Source organism: Crotalus tigris, unplaced genomic scaffold, assembly GCF_016545835.1.
Source record: "Crotalus tigris isolate CLP2741 ecotype Arizona unplaced genomic scaffold, ASM1654583v1 scf7180000021471.419163, whole genome shotgun sequence".
In the NCBI taxonomy this organism is placed as follows: domain Eukaryota; kingdom Metazoa; phylum Chordata; class Lepidosauria; order Squamata; family Viperidae; genus Crotalus; species Crotalus tigris.
Window position 1 is genome coordinate 188010 of NW_024098525.1, and position 9007 is coordinate 197016.

Sequence of the window (9007 nt, forward strand, 5' to 3'; positions counted from 1 at the left end):
GAGAGGGCGAGGACCATGTCGCAGCCCTGCAAATCTCCTCGATGGATGCCTGAGTGGCCCATGCTGCAGATGTCGCAGCGCTGCGAGTGGAATGGGCTGTGATATGACTTGGAGTTGGCAGGGAAGAAGACTGGTATGCCTCCATGATACAGGACCTGATCCACCTGCCTATAGTGCCAGTGGACACCTTCTGTCCTAGGGAAACTGGATGGAAGGAAATAAAAAGAGCTTCAGATCTGAGAAAAGGCTCAGTGCACTTGATGTAACGCCGCAGGGCCCTGCGGACGTCCAGTGTGTGCCACTGCTGCTCCAAATCATGGGAAGGATTGGGACAAAAATTTGGTAAAATGACTTCCTATGCCCTATGGAAGAGTGAAGGACCACCTGGTCTTGGTGGAAGATGCAAAGGTCATTCCTGATCGAGAGAGCAGCCAGTTTGGAGATACACCTGGCTGACGTGATGGCAATTAAGAAGGCAACCTTAAGCGACAAGGCCCGAAATGGTATAGTGGCAATGGGCTCAAAGGGGTCTAGTCAAAGCGTGAAGTACACGAGGCAGCTCCCAAGAGGGGTACCTGTGTACCATGGGAGGTTTAGTGTTGCATGCACCCTTGATGAACGTGCAAATTCTAGGATGGTGGGCTAAAGGAACTGAATCTGCACAAGTGAGCAACGTTGATAGGGCTGCCATCTGCCTACAAATGGTCGCAGGAGCCAGGCCTCTGTACCGACTGTACAGAAGGTAATCTATGATCTGGGGGATGGTTAATTTGTAGACCTCCAGTTGTCACCTTCTGCATCAATGGTAAAAATTCTTCCAAGTAGAATCATAAATGCGATTGGTCGCTGGGTGACGAGAGGCCTGAATCATAGTGATTGCCCGTGGTGAGAATAACTCCTGTGTCATGATGCTGCACTCTAGCACCAAATGGTCAATTGCAACCACTAAGGTTCCGGATGTTGGAGGACCCCTTGGTGCAAGGACATGCAATGTGGAGGAATCTTCCTGGGGGGGGGACCGGGAGAGATTCAACAGATTGGCAAACCAGGGCCTCTGTGGCCAGTACTGGGCCACGAGGATCACTTCCACCTGCTCCTGGAGTAGTTTGCGGATGGTCGCCGGAATGAGCGGGAGGGGAGGGAAGGCATAAAGGAGACCCTGCAACAACGGAGTTTGCAGGGCGTCCGTCCCCTCCGCCCCTGGAAGGTAATAATGGGAGAAGTACCTGGGGAGTTGGGCATTGTTTGACGACACAAACAGGTTGAGGATCAGATGGCCGAACCTGCGAGAGATCTCAGAAAAGAGATCCGGATGCAATCCCCATTCCGAGGGGTCTATCGTAGAGCAACTCAGAAAGTCTGCCTGCTGGTTCTTGACCCCCGATATGTGTTCGGCCCTGAGAGAGGCCAGGTTGGACTCTGCCCAGGAGCCCAGTAGCCGCGCCTCGAACATAAGGGACTTGGACCTGGTGCCCCCATCGGTTCACGTGGGCCTTGGATGCCATGTTGTCCATGAGGATCAATACGTGACAGCCCGATCCCGTGTCGGAATTGGCGAAGAGCTAAATGGATAGCCCTGAGCTCCAGCCAATTGATGTTGTGTCTCAAGTCTGCGCGGGACCAACAGTCCTGCGTAAACCGAGACTGTAGATGGGCACCCCAACTGAATAGACTGGCGTCCATCGTAATGGTGACGTGGTCCGGCTCCTTGAAAGGTGATCCCTTGGACACCGCTTGTGGGAACCACCATCGTAGAGATCCGAGGGTGTGGACTGGGAGCCTGACCTGGTGGCTGGATGTGTTGGCATTCGCCCGTTGGAATGGCAGGAGACCATCTTTCCCAGAAGCTGGGAAAGTAAGACCAGTGGAATGGTGCGGTCCTTGTACAGCCGACGAGCCAGGTCCCTGATGCTGACCAACCGCTCCTGGGAGAGATAGACCATACAGTTTGTGGTGTCTATGATGGCTCCCAGGTGCAGAAGCCTGGATGAGGGAACCGTCTGGCTTTTTTGGAAGTTGACCGAGAACCCGTGCTGTTGGAGGACCTGAATAGTTAGTTGCAGGTTCGACTGGGCTGCCTGGAAGGACGACGCTTGGATCAAGATATCATCCAGGTAACACTGGACACGTACCAGTACCTTCCGTAAGTGGGCAGCCAGTACAGCTAGGATCTTGGTGAACACCCTGGGAGCCAAGGAGAGGCCAAAAGGAAGGGCCTTGTACTGGAAATGACTGCCCTTGTAAGAGAACCTGAGGAACCGCCAGTGAGTTCGATGGATGGGGATGTGGAGATTCACTTCCGTGAGGTCTATTGACGCCAGGAAGTCTCCTTGTCTGATGCCTCCCAGGATGGACTGGAGTGATTGCATCTTGAAATTCTTGTATATGATGTAATAGTTCAGACCCTTGAGGTCCAGAATTGCTCTCCATCCTCCTGAGGTCTTGGGAACCACCAACAGGATGGAGTAGAATCCCCCTCCTATGTGATCCAGCATACTGGTTCTATGGCCTGAATCTCTAGAAGATGTTTTGTAGGACCCAGGCGTCCGTGGATGTGAGTTCCCACTGATGGAAGAAGTGGGCCAGCCTTCCCCCGATGGGAAGTGCAGTGTAAGAGTCACTTGGACCTCTTAGATTGGTCTCAAGATTGGCCTTGTTGCCAAGGCTGAAAGGCCGGCCTGCCATACGGACGGTCATATGGCCTGTCCTGCCTGGGTGTGTATGAGAGGGAGGGCTGAGTGGCAGTTGAACATGAAGCTGGCCAAAAGGACTGCCTGCAGACATATGGAGCAGGACGTCTGTTGGACCGTTTATTCAAGTGAGCCATGACCTTCCGCTTGTCCTTGTTTTCCACAAGGTACGGGGCCAGGGCCTCCCCAAAAAGATTATTGCCCAGATATGGAGCAGTTGCCAGATGCCATTTTGCTTTGGCGTCAGCCTGCCAGTGTTTCAGCCACAACATCCTTCTGGTTGTAATGTTGGCTGCAAGGGACCTAGATGCGAAGGTGGACGCACAAGCGGCCATTTTAATTGCCCATGCTGCTGATTGATGGGTCTTCCGGAAAGTTTTGTCCCATTTTCTGTCATCCACTTTAAGCGCCTCTGACATATCCCCAGCGACTGCAGTCTGAGATACCAGAGGGGTCCAGGCTTCGTCTACCTTCGGGACCTCCAGGTCCTCAGTGAGATCTGTGGTCCTGCTTACAGTCCTGCTTACAGAAGGAAAGGAGGAAGGGGAGGCCCACTGTTTTTTGATCCCTTTAAGAAAAATAGAGGGACATGGAACGTGGTGCTGTGCAGCTACCGTTTCAAAAAATATCGGATTTGGACCAGAGTCCGATGTTGCCTGCGGCTGAGGGAACTGATCGGACCCTATGTTTGCCATTGATGTGGCTTTGCGAAGCAGGGGAAGAAACAGAGTTGGATTGAAGAGGCCTCCCAATGGGGAAGGCTCAGGGGGAAGTTCCTCCTCCTCTGATAAATTAAATTCCAGCTGCTCCTCATCCTGCGGGGATGAGTATCTGCTCATAGAGGAGTGTGCAGGAGATGTGGGTTCCTGAAGTATAGGAAACCCCGTAGGAGGAACATAAGGTGGCATGGCTGACGTAGAAGCCCCCTGCCCGGATGGGTGGAAGGACTGTTCTGTTAGAGCGCGGTCCACAACCCTGGATAGCAAGGCCTCAAGGCGGCCGTCAGAGAAAATGTCTCTGATGTCTGGACCCCTGAGCCCTGCGGCCGTTGGCGTGAAGATGGCCTCTGGAGCCGAACCCGAGCCAGTTGCTGTGTATTGTGCCATTTCAGATGGGGAACTAAGTGTGGCGGGTGTCCCTGTGAGAGACCACACGCCCTGGGCCGAGGTTGAAGGACCTAAAGGAAGGTCAAATTCCGGGGCCATCATTTGATCCATCTCCAATCCGGCCTGTCTCTGCGTTCTGGAGAAGGACTTCCACAGCCTGGTGCCTACAGCTGGCTTGCTTTTCTGCCAACTTGGAAGGCTTCTTGAGAGTGGTCTTAGCCTTAGATTTGGGCTTGCCTGCCGCCTCCTGTTCAGAGGATTTGTGGCAGCCGTAACTGGAGGATGGAGAGAAAGTGCTCATGGGGTGAGGCATTGTGGAGTCCTCTATCCTGATTGAGCAGTCTCAGGGAAACTCAGGCTAAGCTCTGGCAGGCAAGCAGTTGGTGGAAGCGAGATTGGAACAAGTAACAAGACCGCTCCCCTGACCACCTGAGCAGAAAAAAATTCTCTCTGGGCTTTGGTCACGGCAATTGAGTCAAATGGCGAAGGCACGGTTGGGGACCCGCTCTGGGCTCCGCCCAGAGGCTTTAGGTGACCACTCAAGGTGTACCAGAAAAAAAGCCCCAATGAAGGGCACAGAGGGCCTGAGATGAGGCCTGGCAGAGGCAATATGAATTCAAAATGGCGGTTCCAAAATAAGATGGTGGCCTGAGAATTTGGGCCTAGTCAGTAAATTCTTGGTACAGATGATGAGGCCTAATGGCAGTGGCTGGACACGGCTAAAATAATTCCTCAGATGGGCTGAGAAGTAGCCAGAATACAGGGAACACCTTGTAGGAAATCTTGGGGCCTGCAATCAGAGCAGGAGGTCTGAGTTGTAGGCCTGAGGGAGGGCCTCACGAAGTTCCCAAGATGGCGGCCGCAACTGGCTCCACCACAGTCCCTGGGGTGGCCAAGGTCCTATGAGTGTCCTAAAGTCCAGGGGAGAGGCCCTGTGACATGCAGAGGCCTTCAGCACTCAATCTGGCTGATGATCCTTAACAGGACCGGCCACATGATGTGCCCAAAATGGCAGCCGCGGCGCACTTGGTTTCAGTTTCCTAGGACTGGCAAGGATATGCTAAGATTCCTGAGGCGCTAGCCTCAAAAAGCACCGAAAAGCCAAATTAATTGCCTATAGCAGTGATTTTCAACCTTTTTAATGCCGCGACCAACCGGTTGTAAGTCGAGGACTACCCAACTGGTCATAAGTCGAGGACTACCCAACTGGTCGTAAGTCGAGGACTTTCCCTGCCCGGGAGCGCCGCGCATGCGTGGTGCCGCCCCCTGCGCCAGCCGAGGCATAGCTGGCAAGCGGCAGAGATGGCGCGGGCCGACCACCAGCTGGGCCACCAGCTGGTCCAGCCCAAGGGAGGTAAGGCACCCGCCGGGCCCCACGCGCGCCAGCAACCCTCCCTGCACCTGCCGGCCTCCCACCTCCCACCCCTGGCCCTCTTTTACTTACATTTTTAGCAGTTGCTCAGCGGGGAGGGGTGGAAACTTCCAGACAGCTCGCCTTCGCTGCAGACAACTTGCAGCACCGTTTGCAGAATGGGACTTTTGGCGGGCTCAGCAGGGCAGAGACAGCCTGGACAATTCCAATTGGCTTTTGAAAGCCAATAGAATTAGACTCTATTCAAGAGAGTCTATTCTATTGGCTTTCAAAAGCCAATAGAATAAAAGGGAGTAGCACAGCTAAGGAAAAAGGGGGAAAAATGGCAGACTGCGTTGTTTGGCGACCCTCGTGAAATGGTCGTTCGACCCCAAATGGGGTCCCGACCCACAGGTTGAGAACCACTGGCCTACAGGATCTGCTCCTAACGGCAAAAGAAACCTCTGTTAAGTCCAAAATTCGGCAGCTGTCCAAAATGGCGGCTGCAACTTTCGGGCCGTTTAAAATGGCCTCCAGAGTTGTTGAGGACGAAGGGGAAACTTGGGTTGATTGTGGGTGCAGCGCTGAGTGTTGTGCAGGAAAGCCGACGGGGAAACCGGTAAAAGATTTTCCTCCCCCCCCCAGAGCCCTGGGGAAATGAATGGGGTGTCAAGCTCCTGGAGGCTTGACATACACACGGGGACGGGGTGAAGCAGATGACAGCCCACCACCCTCGAGAACCGCCGAGCCGCACGCCGCCGCAGCTGAAGCCCGAGCCGAACGGGGCTTCGCACCAGACCTGCTTCCTCGCGCCGGCGCGCAGGCGCAGACGGGCACCGGTCTGCGCGCAAACCCGGAATCCCCCGAAGAGCAGCTGATGCCGGCAAGCCCGGGATTCCCCGGCGCGCAGGCGCAGACGGGCACCGGTCTGCGCGCAAACCCGGAATCCCCTGAAGAGCAGCTGATGCCGGCAAGCCTGGGATTCCCCGACGACCAGCTGTGGCCGGCAGGCCGGGCGAACGCCGGCGCGTCAACGCAGAAGGACCGAAGCGAGGGGACTTTCCCGGACGCTAAGCCCCTGCCGGCGACTCCAGCATGGGCTGGGGGTAGGGAATACTTACCAGACAGGCGGGCCAGTAGGCAGGGAGAGCGTGGCGGCGGGAGAGGAACGCGCGGACCGGACACACGGACGGAGGGGTGCGGGGGTGGAGCTCCGTGGGGGAAAGGGAGAGCACAGGGGAAGGGGGGGCATATATTAGGTTTGGGCGGATGTCGGCTTGGAGTTGGGGGTGGGAGCACGGGGTGTGGCACACTGTTATAGAGCACTGGGAGAAAACCACTCCCAGTGCTGACTTTGTTTCGTCTTCACAATAAAGCGGTTGACGAGCTCAGTGTGTACCGGCGTTCCTTTACTCTTACTGACGGACGACAGCGGATGCACTGACAGGAAGTCAGCACTCCTTTTCTTCCTTCAACCTATTACTTGCTGCGGAGGAGAGAGGTATGGCGGAAGGCACGCAGGGCATTTCCCTGGTCGAGGGGGAGGTGGAGGCTGGCGGTGCCGGCGAGGCCGTTCCGGAGCTGGAACAAGCCGCTGAGCAGCCTGTGGTGCGGCCAAAGCTGCTGTTGGCCACAAACCCAGGGTCCGGTGTGGATGAGACAGGGGCTGCCAAGCCACAAGAGGAGTGGTGGCAAAGCCCAGCGGTGGCTGGGGTGCAGACCGGGCAGCTTCTGACACCCAAGCCGAAGCCCGTTCACTCGGGGTGGAGGGAGAGGCGTGTCACCTCCGAGGATGATGAAGACTGGAGCTACTCCACGGCTCCGGGTCAAGATACGATGGATATTTTGCGACACCGGTTTGGCGAGGCAAGCTACAGGGGTGGTTCCAAAATGTGGCAATCGGAAGAGGACTCTACGGCACGCACCCCGTCATCCAGGTTTCGCCTGAGCAGTCCAAGGCTGCGGTTGCCGCCTTCAGCCGGTGGGTCGGCTGTCACGGGCCTCCGTCGGGCGGCCCGCCGGGTCAGCCACAACCAACCCAGCAGGTTGGTCCCAGAAAGGTGGCTAGAGGTCCTGTAGTGAGAGGGGGTGTGGAACAGCTAGGGCCTGCGCCCGGATATGCTAACACCATGCCAGGCCAACCCCTGGGACCATGGGGTCCAGGGAGTTCATGGGGGGCCCCTCCCATTCCTGTCACGTTTGATGGCAACCCTGATCACCTGGCAATGTTCTTGGGCCAAGCCATAAGCCACTTAGATCAATATGCCCAATTATATGTCTCCCAATGGGCCATGGTTGGCGCAGTTACTGCGGCTCTGCGGGGAGAGGCGGCTGCATGGGCAGCCGACCTGTATAGCGACCATGCCCGGGAATTGGGGAGTGCGGGGCTGTTTTTGGACGCTCTGCATGTGAGATTTGAAGATCCTACCCGAGCGCAGAGAGCAGAGGCAGACCTCCTTGCACTACAGCAGGGGAAGTGCCCAGCCATCGAATATGTGCGGGACTTCCGTAAGTTAGCCGGTCGATTGTATTCTTCATGGCCAGAGCGATTGCTGGTGCATCATTTCCGGGCTGGCCTGGACCACGACCTACGTCAGGCTTGTGTGTACAGGGGAGTTCCGAACAGACTCCGGGACGGGTTCAAGGTCGTGGTCGAGCTGGAGGTAGGCCTCAAAGAGGTACATCGAGGATTGGGGGATATCTTGAGGCCACGGCGTTCTGAAGATAAGCAGCGAGAGGGAGGCCAGGTGCCACTACGGGCAACATCCAAGTCATCCGGTGCACCTGGGGAGGCTGTGTTTCGGTGTTTCCGCTGCAACCAGCCGGGCCACCGAGCAGCTGAGTGCCCAGCGCCTAGCCCACGTAAGCCCACGAGTGGTAGGGCTACCCCCATGAAGACGGCCGCAGAGAGTTCGAGAGCCGCCACCCAGCAAGCAACCCCAGGAGTGAGAAGGGGGTCCCCGGCCACCCCAGAGCCTGCAGCAGCGGCACGCTACCAACCGGGGGATGATGAAGACAGTCCGGACGACGGGTCCGCCGATCCGATGGTAAGTGAACCCATTAGACCATTTGTTCTACCCATAGTCCTAACAAGTCCGGTAACAGGGGTACAGAGGGCATGTCAAGCTTTAGTAGACACCGGGTGCACACGATGTCTGATCAGCAGGAAAGTCGCAGTGGATAGTGGTTTCCGGATATATAGGTTAACACAACCCATCCGGTTTGAGCAAGTGGATGGGTCGCTTTTGGGAGGGGTCCCCGCGACTCACGTTACCGAACGGGTACGCATGGACTTGGGAGACCACTGGGAGGTGCTACGCTTCGTCGTGGTGCCTATTATGATGGAGACTGTCATACTGGGGTTGGCTTGGTTAGATAACTGGACCCCCACTATATGGTGGGAGGGGGGTTACCGTAAGGTGCGCCTTGGGGTAGCAGCACAACTCCAAGAGAAGGAGGGGGGACTTTCATACCCCAAGGAATACAGGGATTTGGCAGAAGTCTTCAGCGAGCAAGGTTCCGATCGACTGCCCCCTCACCGGCCGACAGACTGCGCTATTGAACTGTTGCCGGGGGTTAAGCTCCCAAAACCACGGATGTACGCTATGACACCGACAGAAGTACAAGAGCTCCGTAGATATATTGACCAGAATTTAGCACGGGGGTTTATCCAACCGGCCCGTTCTCGGATAGCGGCTCCCGTGTTATTCAAGGAAAAGAAGGACGGATCATTGCGTCTGTGTGTCGATTTCCGGGGGTTAAACGCAGTGTGCGTCGAACATTTATACCCCCTCCCTCTCATGAAGGACTTACTGGCACATTTAGGAAAGGGTCGCATATTCACCAAGCTAGACCTCCGA